This window comes from Chiloscyllium plagiosum, unplaced genomic scaffold (assembly GCF_037043375.1).
Source record: "Chiloscyllium plagiosum isolate Xiang-an unplaced genomic scaffold, Cpla_swu_hap1 HiC_scaffold_12, whole genome shotgun sequence".
In the NCBI taxonomy this organism is placed as follows: domain Eukaryota; kingdom Metazoa; phylum Chordata; class Chondrichthyes; order Orectolobiformes; family Hemiscylliidae; genus Chiloscyllium; species Chiloscyllium plagiosum.
This window is the reverse complement of record NW_028270150.1, coordinates 13,072,311-13,093,305: the sequence shown is the minus strand read 5'-3', so window position 1 is coordinate 13,093,305 and position 20,995 is coordinate 13,072,311. Positions and strand designations below refer to the sequence as shown.

The window sequence follows — 20,995 nt, the reverse complement described above, 5'->3', positions numbered from 1 at the left end:
CCTGAATTGCTGTGCTCTTCCAGCACCACTGATCCAGGATATACAGGAATGATGTTCTGCTCATGCAATGTGAGACTTCAGAGTTTGAATTAAAAATGGAAAATCTCTCAAGTAATTCATCTGTGTTGTGAGCCATGGGTTAATTGGTAAGAGATCAAGCAGATTATAAAACTAAACTGAAGTTCGAAAGAAGGTTCACTGGACCTGAAATGTTCAGTCTGCTTTCTCTCCATAGACACTGCCTGACCTGCTGATTATTCCCAGCATTCCTGCTTTTGTTTCTGATTTCCAGCATCCATAGCTTTTTTCTTAGATTTTGCTTTCTATTGGGTTATTTAGCAATTTCTTATTACCAGATCTACATGGAAAAAAGTGATCATGCTACAATTGAATTCAATATCAAGTTGAGACCCACATACTCTAATCCCAGAAAAGATTTTCAACTTAAACTAAACCAATTATGTAGATATGAGGGAGAGCAGGCTACTATTGATTGGGTAAGAAGACTCAAATCCACAACAATATAATAAACAGTAGGAAGCATTTTAAAAAAATTGATTCACAGTGTCACTGGCCAGGCCTGCATTTATTACCTGACCTTAATTGCCCAGTGGGTAGTTAACAGTCAACCACGTCACTGTGGGTCTGGAGTTACAGGCCAGACCAGATAAGGAGGGCAGATTCCCTTCACTAAAGGATATTACTGAATCAGATGGGCTTTTCCTGACAATTGATAACGGTTTCACAGACAACCATGTAATGAAGGAGCAGTGCTCTGAAAGCTAGTGCTTCCAATTAAACCTGTTGGACTATAACCTGGTGCTGTGTGATTTTTAACTTTGTACACCCCAGTCCAACACCAGCATCTCCAAATCATGGTTACATAGAACTCCTAATTCCAGCATCTTTCTATTGAATTCAAATTCCACATCTGATGTGGCAGACTTTGAACTCAGGTCCCCTGAACATTACCTGGGTCTTAGAATTAGTAGTCCAGTGACAATACCACTTGGCCATCACCTCCCCACTAAAGAAATATTTCTAAAATGTGTAAAAATAATACATTCCACCAGCAAGGAAGATCCATCCATGGCTTCCAAGGAGGTTAACGAGAGTACTAGATTGTAGGAAGAAATTTATAAGTTTGCTATACTAAGTGAGTACTTTGGAAATGTTTTAGAAATTGTTAAAACATTCACAAAAAATTGACAAAAAGAGAGAAAAAAATTAATTTTCATGTAAACTAGCCAGGAACATAAAAACAGATGGTAAGAGCTTTTGTAATTGTATAAAAAGGAGAGTAGCTAAAATACAAGTTGGTGAGAGCCAAATGGTGGAATCACTATCATGTGGAATATGGAAATGGCAGAGATATTGTCATTATAACGTCTGCTCAATCTTAACAGCAGAAGATGCAAATTACCTACTACACATTGATGGTAACCAAAGTGTGAATAGGAATGAGGAACTGAAGGTAATTAATAGAAGAGAAAATTTATTGATAAAATTTCAAGGACTAAAATCCCATAAATCACTAGAACCACAGGGCTTATATCCTCCTATTCTAAAGAAAGTAGCGGCACAGAATGGATGTGCTGGTTATGATTTCTAAAATTCCCTGGACTCTCAAATGTTCCCAGTGGATAAGACGGTAGCAAATAAAACTGGAGGAAGAGGGAAATCAGTGAGCTACATGCCAGTTAGCCTGACATCAGCGAATTAGGAAATATTGAAATCTACTGTGAGAGTTTTAGCAATCATTACAAAATCATTGTATCATCAGACAAATTCATATAGCTTTACAAAACATAAAATCATGTTTAATGAATTTAGAGTTTATTCAGTTTAGTTGATAATGGGGAAATCAGCAGATTTTCTCTCTATTCATTCATGATATCTAGGTGATGCTGGCCAGGCCAGTATTTATTGCCAATTCCTGGAGATTGTCCATGAGAAGATGGCAATGAGCTGCTTTCTATTGTAGTCCTTGGGGCATAGAAATACCACAGTGCTGTCAGAAAGGAGGTTCCAGGATTCTGACCCAGTGACAGCAAAGAAATGGTGATATTGTTCCTTTGTCCTTCTCGGTAGTACAGGCTGTGGATTTGGAAACTTCTGATTGGAGGAGCCTTGGTGAATTAATGCAGTGCATCTTGCAGTACGCAAGTGTCTCCATACTGGTGTCACTGTATATCATTGGTAAATGGAATCAATATTGAAGGTGGTGGAGGATGGGGTTTAAATCAAGCCAGCTGCTTTTACCTGCATGATGTCAAGCTTCTTGGGTGTTGATGGAGCTGCATTCATCCAGGCAAGTGGGGAGGATTCTATCATTCTCCTCACTATACCTTGTAAATGGTAGACAGGCACTGGAAGTTGAGTTGTGTACTGCATAATTCCTAGCCTATGACCTGCTCTTATTGTCACAATACTTAAGTTCTGTTAAGTTTCTGTTCAATGGCCACCTGCAGATTGTTGGGAAATTCAGAAATCGTAATGCCATTGAATGGGAAGCTCAATAGTTAGATTCTCGCTAGTTGGGCATAGTCACTGCCTGACATTAGTTTGACATGAAGGTTACTAGTCACTTATCATCCCAAATCTGGGTGGTGTCTAGTTCTTGCTGCACACAGAAGCAGATTGTTTCAGTACCTGAGGAGTTGCAGATGGTGCTGATTATTGTGCAAACATCCCCATTTCTGACCTTATGATGGAGGGAAGGTCATTGAGGAAGTAGCTGGAGATGATTGGTCTTGGGACACTACCTTGAGGATTTATCAGCAATGATGTCCCAGGACTGAGAAGACTAAGGTTAATATAAGGATGGATAGAAGATCGGGTAATGGACTGGAAGTGAAGAAGAGGAATAAAAAGGACATTTGCAAGTTGGCAGTTTATAACTAGTGGAGTGTTGTAAGGGTCAGTGCTGGGGCCTCAGTGATATGCAATTGATATGACTAAGACAAAAATAACAGAGTGAGGTATCCTTTTTTTAAATGACATGAAGTTACATGCAGTTGTCAACTGTGGAGAGGGCATATGAAGGCTGCAAATAGTTATAAATAGATTAAATAAGTGAGCAGAAAGATGACAGATGGAGTATAATGTGGGAAAAAGTGTGGTTATTCACTTCAGAGTAAGAATGTAAAAACAAAATATTTTTAAAAAGACGTCAAGTTTAGAAATGTTGATGTTCAGAGTAACTTGTGTGTACTCGTACAACTAATGCAGGTAACATGCAGGCATATGAAGTAGAATTAGAAAGGCAAATGGTGGGATTGGAGGAACAGTATAAGGAGGTATTGCCAGAACTATACATAGACAGTCGCCTGAAGTTGGAATTGAACATGGATCCCTGGTGCTGTGAGGCAGCAGTGCTAACCACTGTGCGGCACGGTGGCACAGTGGTTAGCACTGCTGCCTCACAGCGCCAGAGACCAGGGTTCAATTCCCGACTCAGGCGACTGACTGTGTGGAGTTTGCACGTTCTCCCCGTGTCTGCGTGGGTTTCCTCCGGGTGCTCCGGTTTCCTCCCACAGTCCAAAGATGTGCAGGTCAGGTGAATTGGCCATGCTAAATTGCCCGTAGTGTTAGGTATAGGGGTAAATGTAGGGGTATGGGTGGGTTGCGCTTCGGCGGGACGGTGTGGACTTGTTGGGCCGAAGGGCCTGTTTCCATACTGTAATGTAATCTAAAAAAAAATCTAATCTAAAACTATGCATATCTTTGAAAGGTCCATCGTATTAGAGGGCTTAACAATGATGAGAACCTGGGGCGGCACAGTGGTTAGCACTGCTGCCTCACAGCACCAGGGATCCATGTTCAATTCCAACTTCAGGCGACTGTCTATGTGAAGTTTGCACATTCTCCTGTGTCTGCATGGTTCCCCTCTGGGTGCTCCAGTTTCCTCCCACAGTCCTAGGATATGCAGGTTAGGTGAATTGGCCATGCTAAATTGTCCATAGTATTCAGGGATGTGTAAGGTTAGGTGTATTAGTCAGGGGTACATGTAAAGTAATAGGGTAGGGGACTGGCTCTGGGTGAGTTACTCTTCGGACGGTTGGTGTAGACTTGTTGGGCCGAAGGACCTGTTTCCACACTGTAGGGATTCTATGATTATGAAGCTGGTGAGAGGGTGAGCTGTAAAGAGGATGCAGAGATGCTTCAGTGTGATTTGGACAAGTTGTGTGGGTGAGCAAATGCATAACAGATTAAGTAAAACATGGGTAAATGTGAGGTTATCCACTTTGGTCACAAAAATAGGATAACCAATATGAATGGCAATACATTGGGAAAAGGGGATGTGCAACAAGACCTGAGTGTCCTTGTGCATTAGTCACTGAAAGTAAGCATGCAAGTACAGCCGACAACAAAGAAGGCAAATGGGTTGTTGCTTTAATAGCAAGGGGGATATGAGTACAGGGGTAGGGATGGCCTGCTGAAATTGTATTGGGCTTTGGTGAGACCACACCTTGAGTATTGTGTGCAGTATTGTTCTCCTCATCTGATGAAATATAGTCTTACTGTGGACATAGTGCAACAAAGGTTTACCAGACTCCTGGAATAGAAGGAATGATGCATGAAGACAGACTGGATTGGGTAGGGTGGGGCTAAGGGGGGGGAAGCGGTCGGGAGCGGGAATTGGATTGTATTCACTACAGAAGAATCTTGTAGAAACCGATAATATTTTAACAGAACTGGATGGGGTAAATGCAGGAAGAATGTTCTCCATGACTGGGGTGTCCAGAACTAGAGGTCACAATCTAAAGATATTGGGGTAAGCCATTTCAAATTGAAATGGGGAGAGGAACAAACGCTGGAGATCACAGTGGGGCAGACAGCATCCATAGAAAGAGAGCAAGCTAACGTATCAAGTCTAGACGATGCTTCATCAGAGCTGAAGTGAAGTGTGGAGGGACAGCATTTATGCATTAGTTTGGGGGATGGGGAGGGAAGTTTTAGGGGGTGGTGGGGTGTAAAGTGCTAGTGAATAAAAATGTCTTCACTCGGAGAGTGGTGAGCCTGTGGAAATCACTACCACAGAAAGCAGGCTTTGCCGAAACACTGAATGTTTTCAAGAAGAAGTAGGCTATAGTCCTTATGGCTAAAGGGATCAAAAGGTATGACGGCAAAGCAGGAATTGGAGACTGAGCTGGATGATCAACCATGGTCATGCTGAATGGTAGGCAGGCTTGAAGGCCAGATGACCAACTCCTATTTCCTTTGTTTCCACAGTCGACAGACTTTTGGTTTTTCAGGGAAGTGATGGGTGGGTGGAGAGTAGAGTTCAAGTCCAACATCAGCCACAATCGTACTGGACAACTTCACAGATTGTACAGCATACCCCTGCTCCCATTTCCATTGTTCCCAGTCCCTCATATAAACCAGCCAAATCTCTCAACGGATAAAATAACAGAAGGTCTGTCAGAGGTGTTGAAAAATAACTCAATCTGATTTAGAACAAATTTATATCTCTAAGGGGCCAGAAGAATACTTGGCAAAATAAAACACAGAGAATTAAGTGTCAAGTTAAACTGAAAGAACCATTTCATAAAAAATGCAATCGACAATACACACTCGGATGTGGGAAATACACAAACAACAAGGCAGCAAATAGATAGTAAGAGCTACGAAAAATTAATCTATAAAGAATGTTCCAAGAGACTTGATGTCAACAAAAGAAGATACTTTCCTTCTATTTGGAAGAAGGGTGCAGTCAGGTGTAATATAGGTATTGTTAAAGGTAATGGTTCTGAAGGGGTTAATGTTAATTACATAGGTAGCACCCATTCTACTAATGTCACACCTAACATGCCTGATGGTGGAGACGCGTAACTCCTACTTTCACATGGAGAGAATGTATCTATACCAGCTCCCTTAGGTTCTAGTAATGATGCTAACCAAATGGAACTGGATTTATTGCTATCATGCAATTTGGCTTCTTGTTATTAAAGAACAGAATCTTTCTGCAGATAATCTATGACGATGCATCCTCTGCCTAACCATCAGATAAGTCCATAACAATGCAAAGACAATGTAAGATTGCTGGCTGAAACCACCTCAAACAACAATGTGATGTGGGGGAGCCGGTGCTGGACAGAGGTGGACAACGTTAAAAATCACACACCATCAGGTTCTACTGCTTCCAAATAAACCTGTTGCACTATAACCTGGTGTGATTTTTAACCTTATTCAATGTCACATGCTGGCAGAGGTACCAGGAGTGCTCATCTGCAGAGGTTCTGCAATGTAGCCCTCCTGAACACTGGCAATAAAATGAAAAGATGCGTGGGAGTTTAAAACACATCCACTTAGTTTGCCTTTATAATTGGCAATTAAGACACTCACATTTATGGAGATCATTTTTCAAGGCTTCATCAGACAACTCATAAGCTGACATTTACGCTGTTACAAAAATGATTGAATGATGGATATATTGTGTCAGATTTACAGTAATAGAGGAGGTCAATATGATAAAACTCCAAGGAAACAATTATTAAACAAGGAACAGAGGCTCACTTGGATTATATTAAGCTAAAGAACAAAGTAATGACACTAAATAGTTACCCATCTCCAGGTCCAGATGGTTTCTATCCTATGGATTGATAGAGGTAGGTAAGCATATTCGAGATACTTTAATAATCTTACAAATTTCTTTCAAATTGGAACAGTCCTTTTAGATTGGAAAGTTCTGCACATTACTCTGCTATCTAAACGAGAAGAGAATCAGGGAATTATAAACCAGTAAGCTGAACATCTGTTGTCTAGAAACTCAGTCTGATTAAAATAGTTTGAGAGGAAGGGCAGGTAATCTAATTGGCAGGACTTGACTAACAGTGTTCAGTAAGGATCTGTGATGGGGGTTGCATCCATTTAGCCACTTAAATGATGGGATCACAATCCACATATCTTCATAAAAATGTACACATTAGGAGAAAGAGCAAGCCATTCAGTCCCTGCAAACTTCACTCCATTTAGTAAGATCATTGCTGATTTGACCTCAAATCCATATTTCCATCTAGCACTCATCCACTCTCACCATCCCCATCCCTCCTCCTCCTCACCCTTGGTTAACTTTCATTTTCCTTACCTAACAAGAATCTGTCTACCTCGGTCTTAAAAATATTCTTCCATCGTCTTTTCAGTGAGAGTTCCAAGAAGACTCATGACCCGCTGGAGAAAATGTTTTGTGGAATCTCTATTTTTCATGTGCAACATCTCATTTTAAGCAATGATTCCTAATTCTAGATTCCTTTATAAGAGGAAATCTCCTCCTCCACAGCCACCCTGACAAGTACCCTCGGAAATTTAGATGTTTCAGTCAAGTTGCTTCTTACTGTAGGCTACAGCAGATACAAACCTAGCCTGTCCAACCTTACACAACAAGGCAACCCTACCCATTCATTTATATCTAAATTTACTAATGAAACAAAAGGCAGCGTTCAGATGTAGATAAACATTAGGTCAGAGATCCCTCTTCTTGAAGATGACAAATGCCTGGCATTTGCAATGTCACAAGCGTTACTTAACACTTATCAGGCTGAGACAGAATGCTGTTCAGCTCTTGCAAAATGTACACTTAGACTCATATAGTACAGAACAGGCCCGTTGGCCCATCAGGTGTTAAATCTATAGTAGTCCCTCACTTACTGCATCACCTTTACAAAGCAACATAGGTATGACAACAAAAGAGGTTCTTCATAATTAATATGTGGAGCTAGGCTCTAAATTAAGAAACAGGACCTCAAAAGATAATAGTCTCTAGAATTTTGGCCTAACTGTCTGAAAATTGGCATTGGTCAAAGAAGATTAGGGAGATTAATACATGGCTGAAAAGACCACTGTGGGACAAATTGGTTCCATTTCATGGGGCTCGGGCAGCAGTACTTGGCAAAATAGCATCCGAACCAACAAGACAGCCTCCAGCTGAGCTATACTGGATCAATGTTCTCATGAGCTGTATAGCTTGGGAAGTAGAGGGTGTTTAAAATGAATAGTGGGAGCTAGCAATTAAATTTGGAAAGATCATAGAGAAACAGGAACAGACAGAAGTATGGAGAAATGGTAAACAGCCTCCAAAAGGAAGGGATACAAAGTCCAAACCTGATAGTGAATCTGTAGATAAGGCTAGCCTTTACAAAAATAATGAAAGAATCAAACTAAATCCTGGATATCTAAATGCACGTGTACTCATGTGAGGTAGGAACTGGAATAGGCCGCTTGACCCTTAAGTCTGTTGAACCATTCGATAAGATCATGCCTGATCAGATTACTCCACCTTCCCACTTATTCCAGAGAAACATGGAGTAATCAGATCAGCCACCATCTTAGTGAATGATGGAGCAGGCTGAAAGGGCCGAGTGGCCTATTGCAGCTCATAGTTCATATGCTCATCAGATTCTTCTTGTTGGCATTTTAGAGAAATATTAAATGGTATCAGGAGGGATGAATGAGAAAGAAGAAATGCAAATGTCTTAAAAGTTTCATGGACAATATTCTCATCCTATTTGTCAATTAAAACTTAATTGTATTTGATAATGCTTAACCAAGCCTGCTAGAAGATATAAGTGAAAAGTGTGATAAATCTGAAAAGCACTGGTGAAAACTACCATGACAAAATAAACTTTTCATTTGCAGTTACCATTAACAAGGTATTGATGTAAAGATAAAGGTTCTAATGTTCAAAGATTGTCATTCTACCTGTGGTAGACATGGTGACTATATTTGGACTTACTACAATTATCTGACTGAATTAGAGGGAATTTGCTGATGATGAGTTCAGAGACATATGTAAGAACATCATAAATCAGAAATGGGGATGTTGCTGATGACTGAAAGATGTGCAGCACCATTTGTGATTCCTCTGATACTGAAGTAAACCCTGTCCATGTGCAACAAGGCCTGGACAATATCTAAGCTTGGACTGATAAGGTGCATTCACACCACACAAGTGCCAGGCAATGAACATCTCCACCAAGGCAGAATCGAAGCTTCACCCCTTGATACTTAATTGTACCACAACAGCTGAATCCCCACTACCAACATCCCAGGAGTTACCACTGAACAGAATGAGCTGCACTAACTGGATAACTGTTGTGGCAATAAGAGCACATTGGAAGCCAGGTATTCTTCATTGTGTAACTCACCTCCTGCTTTGTCTGTTCTTGACCATTATCTCCAAACGGCGTAGTCACAAGTATGATGGAATACTCCCCACTTCCCTGGGTGGGTGCAGTGCCATCAACACTCCAGAAGCTTGACATCATCCAGGTCAAAGCAGCCTGCTTAACTGGCACCTCATCCACAAATGTCCTCCACTAATGACAGAGTGCTCCCAGTGTGTAGCAACTACAAGATACACTGCAATAACTTGGCCAGGGTCCTCCAACAGCACTTTCAAAACTCACACCTCTAGCATATTGGACAAAGACAGATGGGAACACCATCCACCCAAGTTCCCATTCACCATTCTGACTTGGAAGCCAAACTCCTGCAACAATTTTTCTAAAAGCATTGTGGGCATAAATACATGACATGGACTGTAGCAGTTTAATGAGGCAGCTCACTGTCCCCTTCCCCAGAGTAATTAGGGAGAGGCAATAAACATAGGCTGAGTCAGCGACTACTACATCCCATGAACCAATATTTAAAAATAATGCATCCATATTGAAAAAAAGTCATTGTACATGAGACTTGTCAGGTTAAATTGAGGGTAGTTGCTTGTGATTTTGAAGACAATGAGAGAGTTAACTGTCCCACAGCTGGAAAAGTAATCTTAAAAATCTTTTTAAGTTCTTTGGCCAAATATTCATAGGAGTGAGATCAATTGACATAAAAGCTATATTTTTGCATTTTACACACAGAGTGTCTCTGAAACCATCCAAAGAACACAGACACTGTCTGTTCTTGAATTATTGGGAATGCTAGATCTACTGCATAAGTGGAATTTCTGCTGAAGTCTCTGAAGCATTTATACCTGATAATGTGTTACCATGGAAACTGTGACAGCAGTAATCAACAAAAGTCAAAATTGTTGGAGAAACTCAGCAGGTCTGGCAGTATCTGTGGGAAGAAAGCAGAGTTAACATTTTGAGTCCAGTAACTGTTCATCAGAACAGTCACCAGACTCATACACGTACCAGCAGATTCAAGTACTTCTTCCCAACTGTTATTAGATTTCTGAATGGACCTCTCAAATTTTAAATTTAATGTTGATTTCGCTTTCTGCACACATTCTCTGCAGCCATATCATTGTATTCCTTGCTCTGTTCTATTATCCTAATACACTTTGTATGGAATGATCTGCCTGTACTGCACTCAAAACAAAACTTTTCACTGTACCTAGGTATATGTGACAATAATAAATCAAATCAAACCCGAAACATTAAATGTGCTTTCTCTCCATACCAGACCTGCAGAGTTTCTCCAGCAATTTCTGTTTTTGTTTCTGATCTCAAGTATCCACAGTTCTTTGTGTTTAGAAAGAGAGAAATTGGGAAGCTTCCTCCAGCCCTTCTCCTGAATGGGCACAAAGTCACAGAATCCATGAGGTTCTTGGCAACAACTTTTGTTCAGATGGATATGAGCCCACATCCCACGTTAAAGATTGAGCTCAAAACAACAGAGGGAACGTTGCACTGTCAAAGGTGCAGTTTAAGGAAGGGACACATCACCATCATATTGCCTGACCTCTGAGGTGGATGTAGAAGTTCCTAGATATTTGCTTGAATGTCCAAAAATATAAATGGTTGTAAACTCAATACACATAAGCTAGAGGACCCAACATGTGGAGTGTGGGAACTGACCAGACCATGAGAACAGCAGAAACCTCCTGTTCCCTGGGATCCTCCATTAAGACAGTTTCATTGTATTGACCTTGAAAGTTACCCTGGAAATGTTAGACCGAAAAATCCTTGTTCATCTCCTGGGTAACAATGCAATGGGCTTTCCAATGACTCTCACTGACAAAACACCAACCAACTCCTTCCTCAAGCCCATTCTCCTGACCACCCCCTCCTCCCCCCCCCCCCCCCCCCCACCGGCCGGAAATCCCACTAACCAGACCCAACCTCCCCACAACATAACCACAGCAACTCTGGTATCCTTGACTAGCCCCTGACTCAACCCAACTCCCAAGCTGATCTGACCATCTCGCCCTTGACCAGCATCGCCCCATACTCATCTCATCCACCTATCTTGACCCATCCATTTGACCTATCTGCTGCTCTTCCACCTCACCCACCTCCATGCTCACCTTCTCTCCCTGACTTGTCAAAGAAGCTTTATGGCATTTGGACTCTTGACTTACTGGGAAATGGCAAATAATGCTGTGAGAAGGGAACACAGCTTCTCCACAGTTTCACTAATCTCTCCAAGCAATCCTGCATTAAGCCACTTCTGAAGGATCTTCCATTAGGAGATCACTCAGAAAAACTGCAGGAAAGCAAGTTTGCAATATTTTGTGTCTGATCAAGATCAGAATGGGATTTTCCAATCTTGATAAGATCTCACACCAATAATGATTTTAAAGAAAGAGTGGCAATTTCTCTCCTGGCCAGTATTTAATACTAAGGGAGCAATGATGACCTACCGGTATTATTGCTAGATTATTAGTCCAGAGATCCAGGTAATGTTCTGAAGACTTGGGTCCAAATCCTGCTATGGCAGATGTGGAATTTGAATTCATTTTTAAAATCTGGAACTAAATGTCTAATGATATTGTTGATTGGCAGAAAAAAGCCACGTTCACTAATGACTTTTAGGAACTGACCTTCTAAAGAAAAGTTCTGAAGGGTCACCTGACTTGAAAGGTCAACTCTATTTCTCTCTCCATAGGTACTGCCAGACCTGCTGAGTTTATTCAAATATTTATGTTTGTTAGAGAAAAAAAAACTACATGCCTTTACCTGGTCTAGCCTCCAGATCCACAGCAATGGGCCGAATGGCCTAATTTCTGCTCCTATATCTTATGGTCTTATGGACACCTAATGCCTATAGGCAATTAATACTCATCTAGCCAGTTTTGCCCACATCCCGTGAATGAGTAAACAAATCTCAACAAACCTCATGATAAATAAAATTATGTGCTTTCAATTAACCTGTAATTATACACAACTAACAATTACACTAATCAACAAGCCCAACCCACTCACACAAATATTATGTAATCCACTAACAAGTGGGAACTGATATCTCAAATTAATATCTATGAAAACAGCATGACTAATTTCACCCATGGACTGTGTTGTCCACTTTTCAGTATTTGCATGGAAGGTACGTGCGAACAAAAATATAACTATTTTAAATTGAGTTCCAATTTTAGATATTCCACCACCTCAAATTTTCCTTCGTCAGTCCAATGCAAATATAAGAACAACAGTGGGGCATTCAATATTGGCTGACCTGTGTTGAAATTCATTTTCCCACCTTCACTCCTTAACCTTTAATATTCCTCATTGAGGGAAGGACGCTATGGTTAATCTCACTGGTAATGGTAAAGAAATGGCAGAAATAAGATAAATAGGATAATTTGTATGGTGGACAGAGTGGTGTAGTGATATTGTTGCTGGACTCGTAATCCAGAGGCACTGTAATGTCCTGGTAACCTTGATTTGAATCCTGTCACTGCAGGAATTCATTAAAAGTCAAATCATGACCATTGTTGAATGGAATAAAAATTCTATAATTCACAAGGGGGCATACTTTTAAATACAGGAAGATTTAGAGGGATTTGAGCTAAAGTTTTCACCCAGATGGTGATGCCTGGTAGGATAGTTGAGGCAAGAAAACTCGCAGTTTTTAAAATATACTTGGATGGGTACCTGAAATGTCATAACATTCAAGGCTATAGTCCTAGTGCATGAAGGTGGGGCTCGTGCAGGTAACAGTATATTTTTGGTGGTAAAACTTTGATAAGCTGAGATAGGTATTTAGCAGGGAGACAAGGAAGGCAGATATGACTTTAGAAGTCATCACAAAGGCTATAAAAGCATTTACGATAGAAATAGGGGAGGTAATTGAAAACTGATAAATTAATCAAACTTGGAAAGAACATGACCTTGATTTTGAATTGATTACATATGTGCATCTTATAAGAAGCAAGAGTACATATGTTACAGAGTCAAGGTAATGTAGAATCAAGCTTCATCAGAAAACTGGTGAGTTGGCTAACAGTTCAAAAATGATACAGGGTTGAACAAGTAGGATAGTGTGCCAATAGCTGCAGTACCTGCCAATTTGAGATAATGTATGAGATGCATAATGTCATGTACATATGATAGAGACGACATATATTCATACACAATGCCCTGTTCTCTGTAAACTAAGGGAATAATGTTCTTTTTGGTGTTACCCAGAAGCCTGGGAGACTGTATTGCCTCATTCTTTCTCCAATGACCATACCACACCAAGTACAGTCAACTTTCCCAGCAATTAACACCCTTATTTCTTGACAGTATAAATTGTGTGGTCACTTGAAATTTGGCATTCTTGCATTTGTCCTGATGAAGACAAGACAAAAAGCTTTAGAAACATGTCTCTCTTTTTGTCAACAATTCAATGAAGCAAAAGCAAATTTGAAATCTTGTTTATTAAATTCCAGAAAGATCCTTGAATACTGTTTTCCAGTCTTTGATCTGACTCCAGACTCAAGCCCACAAATTTGTTACAATCTCATGGGAGGGAGGGCGGCCATCATCCACAAGATCCAAATTCACTTAATTACCTCATTAATTAAGGATAAAAGCAAATTACTGCGGATGCTGGAATCTGAAACCAAAAGAGAAAATGCTGGAAAGTCTCAGCAGGTCTGGCAGCGTCTGTAAGGAGAGAAAAGAGCTAACGTTTTGAGTCTAACTGACCCTTTGTCAATACTGCCAGACCTGCTGAGATTTTCCAGCATTTTCTCTTATGGTTTCATCTAATTACCCCAACTGAAGAAATTACCAAAAATATTTAATGTTTGTAATGTTTACTTTGCCATGAATCAGAACTAACATGAACTAACCATGAATAATGCTGCAAATAAAAAGGTAAATAACATGTCAAATACTCAATACAATGAAGATATGTCTTACACAACTAAAAGTGTGTTTTATTACCCACACAAATGAGGCACTACATAGCCACACAATTCTTAGATAAATAAATAAATATCAAGGGTAGATCTGGGGACCCATCCCAAAACAACTTTAATCTTTTGAGTTACAATAAGCAAAGTGTACTTCTCTGTTCCCTTCTCTCTTGGGTCACAATAATTCTGATGGTGCCACTTTCAAAAGTTTACTTTATCCCAAGTAAATAATAGTACCTCAATTTGTTTGTCTCTGAGAAAGCATCCAGCCTTTTCGCATCTCCAAATTCAGTTTTATTGGCCTTTTTCGCCAGCTCACAAGAAATTTATATTCCTCTTGCAGCCTCTACATTTTCTCTTTATGTCCATGTCTCTGCCATGAATATACTCAAGCTTGTCTGCTTGTAACTCTGCTTTCTGTCTTTATAAAGTGATCACCTTGCCAGTTACACAGCTTTGCTATGTAAACTTCTTCCCTGATGGTATTGTTTCCTGACCAAGGGTTGCCAAGTAACATTGAACAGCACTTCATATGAATCAAGAAAATTCCAATTAATCACTTTATAGCTGATACAAATGCTTAAACTCCTTTTGAAACCTGCTTACAAACCATTCCAGATTTCATAGACATTTTGAAGAAATTACAAATCTTCCCTACTGTAATTAATCCAGCTAAAAGAGCATGATTAAAGCAAAAACAAGTAACACCTGGGTGAATACATGAATAGGAAGGGAATAGAGGGATACGGATCCTGTAAGTGAAGACAGTTTTAGTATGGAAGGACAGAATGTGTCGGTGCAGGCTTAACAGGCCAAACAGTCTGTTCCTGTGCTGCATTCATCTTTGTTCTATCCCCTTCAGTCTGTTCTGCCATTCAATGAATAATCTGTGGCCTAACTCTGTACATCTGACTTTGGTGCATCCCATAATATTTGCTTACTTGGCTTAACAGATTTAAAATTAACAGTTGATCCAGTATCCACTGCCATTTGTTAAAGAGAGTTCCAAATCTCTACACACTCTATGCACATAGAAGTGCTTCCTAACATCTCAATTTATGTCTGGCCTTAATTTTTAGATTACGCCCCCCTAACTGGCACTATATCAGTGCAAAAATCAAAGTAGTGCAGATGTTGGACATCTGAAATGCAAACAAAATGCTAGAGAAATGTAACAGGTCTTTCAACATCTGTGGAAAGAGAATCCAATTTGAAGAGTCATACTGGAAGCAAAATCTCAACTTTATTTCTCTATCTAATATATGAATGCAACTTTTGTTCTTTCTTCCAATGATGTGTTTGTTTGAGAGAATGTTTGGGAGCTGAAATGCAGTTAATAGGCAATTTAGGTGGAGAGTGTCACATATTTTTGATCAGCGGGAGGCAACGTTGAACATGTTGAACAACATCATATATTTATATGGCACATTTAACACAGTGCAATGCCCCCAAGCATTTCCCAGGAGTGGTAACAAACAAAAATTCTTATCCAAAACATAAGACAGGGAGATTCACCTGGATGTTGCCTGGGAAGGAACATTTTAGGTGTGAAGAGAGTCTGAATAAGCGTGGATTGTTTTCTTTGGAGCAGATAGGGTTGAGTGGAGACCTGATTGAGGTGTATAAGATTATGAGGGGCATGGACCAGCTGGATAGGAAATAGAACATAGAACATAGAACATAGAACATAGAAGAATACAGCGCAGTACAGGCCCTTTGGCCCTCGATGTTGCGCCGATCCAAGCCCACCTAACCTACACTAGCCCACTATCCTCCATATGCCTATCCAATGCACGTTTAAATGCCCATAATGAAGGAGAGTCCACCACTGCTACTGGCAGGGCATTCCATGAACTCACGACTCGCTGAGTAAAGAATCTACCCCTAACATCTGTCCTATACCTACCCCCCCTTAATTTAAAGCTATGCCCCCTTGAAATAGCTGACTCCATACGTGGAAAAAGATTCTCACTGTCGACCCTATCTAAACCCCTAATCATCTTGTACACCTCTATCAAGTCACCCCTAAACCTTCTTTTCTCCAATGAAAACAGCCCCAAGTGCCTCAGCCTTTCCTCATACGATCTTCCTACCATACCAGGCAACATCCTGGTAAACCTCCTCTGCACCCGTTCCAGTGCCTCCACATCCTTCCTATAGTATGGGGACCAAAACTGCACACAATACTCCAGATGCGGCCGCACCAGAGTCTTATACAACTGCAACATGACCTCAGTACTCCGGAACTCAATTCCTCTACCAATAAAAGCCAGTACGCCATATGCCTTCTTCACCGCACTATTTACCTGGGTGGCAACTTTCAAAGATTTGTGTACATGGACACCAAGATCTTTCTGCTCATCCACACTACCAAGTATCCGACCGTTAGCCCAGTACCCCATCTTTTTATTACTCTTACCAAAATAGTTAGTCCATTAGTTGAAAGGTCATTACCAAGGGGGCATAGGTTTAAAGAGAAAGGCAGAGTAAAGCGTTTTCACCAAAAGGGTGATGGAGGTCTGAAATACACTGCCTGGAAGGGTAGTCGAGGCAGAAATATCACAGCTGCTGTGGTTCTGTTCGCCGAGCTGGAAGTTTTTGTTGCAAACGTTTCGTCCTCTGTCTAGGTGACATCCTCAGTGCTTGGGAGCCTCCTGTGAAGCGCTTCTGTGGTGTTTCCTCCGGCATTTATAGTGGCCTGTCCCTGCCGCTTCCGGCTGTCAGTTTCAGCTGTCCGCTGTAGTGGCCGGTATATTGGGTCCAGGTCGATGTGTTTGTTGATGGAGTTTGTGGATGAGTGCCAAGCTTCTAGGAATTCCCTGGCTGTTCTTTGTTTCGCTTGCCCTATAATGGTAGTGTTGTCCCAGTCAAATTCATGTTGCTTGTCGTTGCTGAGACAACACTACCATTATAGGGCAAGCGAAAAAAAGAACAGCCAGGGAATTCCTAGAAGCTTGGCACTCATCCACAAACTCCATCAACAAACACATCGACCTGGACCCAATATACCGGCCACTACAGCGGACAGCTGAAACTGACAGCCGGAAGCGGCAGGGACAGGCCACTATAAATGCCGGAGGAAACACCACAGAAGCGCTTCACAGGAGGCTCCCAAGCACTGAGGATGTCACCTAGACAGGGGGCGAAACGTTTGCAACAAAAACTTCCAGCTCGGCGAACAGAACCACAGCAACGAGCACCCGAGCTACAAATCTTCTCACAAACTTTGAAGAAATATCACAGCCTTTAAAAAGTACTTGGATGGGCAATTGAAGTATCATAGCATTCAAGGCTCTACAGTCCTAGTGTAGGGAAGTGGGACTAATGTCAGCAGTTGTGCATTTTTGGTACAGGCTCAATGGGCTGAAGGGCATGTGTGATTCTATAATTAGAAGGGGTGACTAAAAGCTGCGTCAGAGTATTGGCGCTTTCAGGAATATCTTAAAGGGGGAGAGAGAGGCAGAGAGGTTTTGGTGTGGGAAGTGGGGGGGAAGAGTTCCAGAGGTTAGGACCCAAGTAGTTGAAAACATTGCCGTGCATGATGGAATGATGGAAATGGAGGATCTGCAAAAGACCAGCTTTGGAGGAAGGCGGAGATCGGAGGGGTGTTGGGGGGGGTGGTGACACAGGCAGGAACTGGGGAACTTGCAGAGATAGGGAAGCGGTAGGAGGACTGAGGCATTAGAAGGATTTCAAAACAAAGGCGAGATGATTAAAAATTAAATGACACTTCACCATTTGTTTTTGAAGGTTGGGAGTGTGTGGCCGATAACTATCTGAACAGAAAGCATTCTGATTATTATTGTGTTGGGATTTTTTTTCCTCTATCAAAATGCACACTGAAGAAGAAGGATACAGCAGCTCCTCAGGTCAACCCAGATGCATACAAAATGATGAGCAATAAAACAAAACCAATGTGGTGTGTCTGTGTGTGTGTGTGGGGAGGGGGGGGGTTGCGTGTGTCTGTGTGTGTGTGGGGGGGGGGTAGCGTGTGTCTGTGTGTGTGTGTGTGGGGGGGGGGGGGAGGGAGGGTGAAAATCAACAGGAAAGGACCTCTCAATTATCCAGTAACCTTTACCAGAGTACAAGTGTCTCGGAAATCTTAATTTATGGAGGCAGGAGCAGGGTGTACATTTTGTTATGGCACACGTGACTGTTGCAGCTGTAAGGTCTTAGAGGGAGCCTGTGGGTGAATAATGTGTTAGGTTCTGACACTGAGCCAAGAGTCCTCGATAGGCGAGTGGGAGGGAGACAAGCCCATCGTTTCCCACCACCCCCACCCTTTCCTTTCTCCTTGCCCACAGTCCCCCACCCCTTCCCAGGAAGGCCCCCCCCCCCTCCACTCCAGTGTGTACTTGATGCATTATGCACAATTCAGATTCCAAGATTTATAGCAAGGGGAGCTAATCAGAACAGCCATGCCAGGTGAATACTGATGTGTAGCTGATAAACTGCTCGCAGATCCCACAGTAATGTGGTACTGTAACTGGATACCAGCCATGCGTCAATCTACCTGTCATAGCCCTGCACTTCCACCTATCTCTCACCTTCTCTCCATCTGTCTCCATCTCTCCCAGTGACCCTCTCTCTGGTCTCTCCCCTCTGTCTTTTACCATCTCTCTCTCTCTCTCCCTCCCCTCAGTCTCTCTCACACACGTACACATTCTTGACTGATCCAGTAAAGCAGATGCAAATCAGTGCAAATTGTGTAAAGGGGAAGATTGACCTCAATTCTATTTGTTAATAAATCAACATTCCTGAAGCCATTTACATCATTCCCCCTGCAAAGAAAGGCTGAGATGTCTTCTATATTTGCAATATTATGTTTTTTTTTACATGAAAGCCAGTGACAATTCAATTGCCCCTGGTTCCCTCTATAATAGGAGCAAGTAGATTATTTACTGTTTGTTTCACCAGATAGGGTGAAATTTGTTGGTTGTTGGCACACCAACCAATTAGTATTTAAAATCAGAATATAACCTGTATTAAATTCAATGTTTACAAGATACCGAATTCAGTCTGGTTTTCGCACCAATTAACTAGAGTCCAACACACAATTCAGATCAAGGTTCTGTGGTGCCTGCTAGGTACATCAAGCTTCTAAGTGCTGCATTCATCGGCACTGGAGATATAATTGCTGCTTCTCTGATCTTTCTCAAAAACAGGGATACTCTGAGGATGAAAGAGGGAAGGAAGGAGGGAGAGAGAGGGAGAGGTGGAGCAGAAACACAGGAAAATGGGGCTAAGGGAAAGGGAGGAGCCTAGAAAATAGTGAAAGTGAGCAACAGGGGAGCAGGGAAAAAATAAAAAAAGGAAGCAAAGGGCAAAACGATAGAGGTAGAGGCACAGCAGGAAAAGGTGAAGAAGGAGAAAGTGGGAGTTAAAGATGGCGAGGAAAAGGAAGATAAGTGTGAAAGGGTCAAAGAGGGAAAGAAGCCGACATGTTGATAGTTATGGCAGAGTTAGTTGGATGTATCACTAATGATTTAGAAAGTTGTCCGCCAATATGACGAAACGTTCTGCAATGTCGTTAGTACACCCTCACCTTCCCTGGCCCAATACACCCTCCGCAACCCGAAATAAGAGCGCTAACTGCACCACAGCCGTAATGAATCACTCCATACATACAGTGTCATTAATGAGAAGCTCTAACGGCTTGGAAAGCAATATGTTAAACAAAGCTCATTAACGTATGATGCAAATGGGTTCCTCACCAATGATGTGACAGATTGGCTGAGACAGGGATTGGCAACTCTCCCTCCTGAAGCCTTTCAACTTTGGCAGCGACCGAGAACCAGATTTGGTTCTCTCTTGGTTTCTTTCGTGTGCTGCTGTTTTCACGGGCAATCTTCTGAGACCTAGCTATGTCTCGACAGTACTGGGCTCCCCGAGATAGAGACAGAAAGCTCGACATAGGCAACGATAGGGGGAAGTAGACACAGAAAGACAGAGAGGGAGCAACAGATAGACTTCTGTGTAGCAATAGAGACAAAGAAATCGAGAGAGAATACGGAGTGAAGCAGACAACAGAGATAGAGAACAGCAAAGGCGGGAGTGAGAGATAGGACTACCCTCCCTTCCCACAACCTCTCATTCCACTCTGAAAAGCTACTGCTGTTGAAATGCCAGCCCTTGGCAGCCAGCCCAGATTGCGTTCCTTTCCAGGGGGTGATTCTTTTTATATGAAACCGGGGGGGGGGGGGGAATTTCACCCTATCTGGTGAAACAAACAGTAAATAATCTACTTGCTTCCAATTATAGAGTGGAACCAGGGGCGATTGAATCGTCACTGGCTTTCATGTAAAAAACATAATAATTTGGCGAAAAATTCTTGGTCCACAAAAAAAACCCCAATAATATAAAAACCGTCAGCTGAACCCCAGGCTAGAAACTGTTATCCTTTGTTCTGAGCAGAAATCTTCACATCTATCTCTTTAATGTTACACTCTATGCTCAGGACCCTTTTCATAAGCTACCGGCGACTTTTTAGAAATCTTGAATTTTTGTTTTTGATAAAGCGTATATATAGACCATCCCTTTCTCTGTCCCCTGAAAAGTTCGTTGTTTTTTTTTAAAAGAAGAACCGTGCATGGGGTAGGTAGCGCCGTGTCCTTAACGGAGTGATTGAGAGGGCAGGGGGGAAGAGAGTCAGCCAGGGGTTTGGAACACGCTAACATCTGTTGGAATACAAAAAAAAATGAGTGTGGAGATCGCTACGAAGCTTTTTAGAGTTCAGTTCTTTCCCTCTCTCACCCACTTTGCCAAAGAATACAGTCATATCAACTTCAGCATACAATAGATTTCCTGCTCAGGGACCCCTTGTAAGCAGAGACCTTTCCAACCAGTCATTCTGCAAAACTGCAGCCAATAAGAGGCCACTCAAAATTAATTAAATTGCAGCGTCCTGCTATGTTTCTTCATAAT

The 20,995-nt window shown here is 41.7% G+C and overlaps 1 long non-coding RNA gene across 5 annotated transcripts in view; it reads right to left on the bottom strand.

Annotated features, from left to right (window-relative positions):
* The window catches only part of LOC122555422 (uncharacterized), a 331,724-nt gene extending 311,604 nt beyond the window's left edge, over positions 1–20,120 (bottom strand). For all 5 annotated transcript variants that reach the window (XR_015758781.1, XR_006313264.2, XR_006313266.2 and 2 more), the window contains exon 1: positions 19,786–20,120. This is a non-coding gene — a long non-coding RNA (uncharacterized LOC122555422). The remainder of the gene's footprint in view (positions 1–19,785) is intronic.
* Between the last annotated feature and the right edge of the window lie 875 nt (positions 20,121–20,995).